This window comes from Peromyscus leucopus, chromosome 2 (assembly GCF_004664715.2).
Source record: "Peromyscus leucopus breed LL Stock chromosome 2, UCI_PerLeu_2.1, whole genome shotgun sequence".
Classification (NCBI taxonomy): Eukaryota; Metazoa; Chordata; class Mammalia; order Rodentia; family Cricetidae; genus Peromyscus; species Peromyscus leucopus.
In genome coordinates, this window is record NC_051064.1 from 33,788,747 (window position 1) to 33,791,517 (window position 2,771).

General features: G+C 38.0%; 1 pseudogene; it reads left to right on the forward strand.

Moving 5' to 3' along the window:
• Positions 1-2,157: 2,157 nt before the first annotated feature.
• Positions 2,158-2,297, forward strand: LOC114699098 (annotated as a pseudogene).
• The last annotated feature ends 474 nt before the right edge of the window (positions 2,298-2,771 follow it).

Below are 2,771 nucleotides of genomic sequence, written 5' to 3' on the forward strand. Positions count from 1 at the left end.
GGATTATTTGAGGTGGGAAGATCCACCCTAAATCTGGACACTGGTGGCTTCCCACATAAAATGACATGGAAGAAGGAAACTTTGGCTTTCTGTACTCTTCTCAATTCTTGCCCTCACTCTCATTGGTAAGCTCATTCTATCCTGAGCAATTCCTTCACTGGTGCTAGAACCCCTACTTCTTTGTGATTTCAACACATATACATTTTATCAGTTCTGTTCCTTAGAGAACCTTGAGTGATAAGATATCACTAGATGAGGAATTAATGGTAGTTGATGGTTACTGAGTGAGGGATATTCACTTTTCTTATACCCTATATCCTTTATTATTTCCTATACCCTAGTGGATGGTCTCACACACATATGCATCCCCCTCCAAACCATCTTTTTTTAGTGTACTCCACTAAGTCCAGGTAGTCCTACCTGTATGCATATGAAATTTTCAAAAATGAAAAAAACCTGTTAATGTATCTAATGTGAGGTTCTTATACTTTTTAAGTAACTCCTCTAATGATTAGAATAAATTAAGCATTGTGCTAGGATGATTCCTATCTGCTAAAGAGGAAATTAGCTTTGAGTGGAAAAAATAAAGTTTGACTAAGAGAGAGAGAGAGAGAGAGAGAGAGAGAGAGAGAGAGAGAGAGAGAGAGAAGAAAGGTAGAATTCACAAAGGGAAGACATAATGGTCAAGATCAAGCTGGAATTGAGTTGTAAGATTCCTCCATGCTGGCTAGTTTTTATAATGCCAAAAGTGCTATGCAGGATGCTAAGGAGAGAAAAGGCTGTCTCTTGGGTATGAAACAGTCAGTAAAACATAAACATGAAGTAGCTATCGATGCCTGCACTGTTCTCCACAAGACAAAGATTTTTAATAGACAGTGATGGATGAAGGGTGAACTCTTGGGGCTCTTCCTCTCCTTACTGAATAATGACGACTTAGGGATTGATTCTGGAAGCGGGGGTCATTGTCTTCAGTTGTATTCCCACTGGCAAGCCCACCAAGCTCCATTGGATAGTTTCTAACCCATGGTCACAAGACAGTCATTGGGTCACAGAACAAAACGAAAAGACATAACCATGAAAAGAGTCTTTGGGGGGGGGGGAGGAGTGAAAGAGATGAAGAGGGTGGGAGTGAGAGTGATAGGAATGTACTCCATGCACATATGAAATGTGAAAAGACAAATTTAAATAATGACTGTACTGAAATGAGGTTCATCACAACATTAATGCACAGCAAATAGAAACTTCTGAAATAAAAATGATATTATTAAATAATGTTACAGTTTAATTCTAAAATGTCTGTATAGGCCAATACTTTGAACACTGGTGGCTGTGGAGCCTCTAGGAAGTAGAGTCTGGTTGGCAGAAACAGGTGACTAGGGACAAGTCTTTGAAGGTTCTACCCACTCCTAATTCTGGTCTCAGGCTCCCTGCTTCCTAATATGCTATGATGGGAACAGGTACTGCTCTGTGGTCCCATTGCCCTGCTTTCACTGCGACAAACTGAAAACTCTGGGAAACTATGAGCCAAAAGATGCTTTTCTGTCTTTAAATCATTTATTTTGGAAATTCTGGTCACAGTTACACAAAAGGGTTTAACTCAAATGCTTAATAATTAAAATATATATATACATGTAAGTTATGTCACTGATTAGAGAAAAAAGTAGATATAAGAAAGAATACATTTCACTAAAGGTGCCGTTGAGGTTTGAGGTCTGTAACTGTAATGTCATCAAATGTTAGTCCTGATGGGTAGGTATATTGGTTTGTAAGGGAAGATGTCTGGGAGATGAAGAACTCACACCATCACTCTGTAGTCTCAGGGACCAGCTCAGCCTATTAGTCTAATTGAAATCAGTTCTGATTTTCGGCTTTACTTTAAAAAAATATTCTTTTTATGTCCCATTAAAATTTTATTTGATTCATCCTATCAATTTAATAGTATTTGACAGATTTTTTGAGAACATGAGTAGCTATAACAATTCCTTTGTGATAACAATTCTCTGTGAACTCCTAGTCAATCAAGACTTTGTTCCTTTACTCAAAAAGTAAAACTTCTGGCTAAGAATAAAATGTACATGAGGAGTTAGTTGTATGTGTTGTATTTTCTTAGAGAAAAAAAAAGCATAAAATCTGAACACTTTATATTTACCTATTTTCATCGCTTCTCGGCCTTTTGGCTAAGATCAAGTGTAGTATATTTACATATTTTCTATTTAAAAACTAGTCAGTGTGGTTAATTGTGTTTTAAATTATAAGTTTCTAATGCGTTGCAGCTTTCAACATACAGATCATTGTTATCTAACTTTAAGATGCTGCAATGTAAAGGTGAACACAATCCAAGATTTTCTCTCAATGGACCAGCTAGATAATATATCTTTGGGATGTCAGCAGGGGTTAAGGGAGGATAGATACCAGTGACAGAGTGTTCGGGTATGGACTTGGGAGTTTTGGTGGCCCTACCCCCTGCTTCTGCAGAGGGATTTGAATTCCAAGTTCATCTTAACTTAAGCTATGAGGAGCATGGTTGCTTTGAATCTGTTTACTTGCCATGGGTTCTCCACATCAATGCCTGACCCTTCAGGACACGTGAGGTTAGCACCCCTTTGGACATCTATTTTATATTTCTGGATTCCTTGCCTTAAGGTTGCTAGCTCTCCAGTCATTTCTTTAGGGTCCACTCTTGGCCAGAATTAAATAGATGATCAAGATCAAAGGCAGCATTAATAAGGAATAATGGGTCCTCTGTGGAACCTTCCCTTCTAACTCATTTG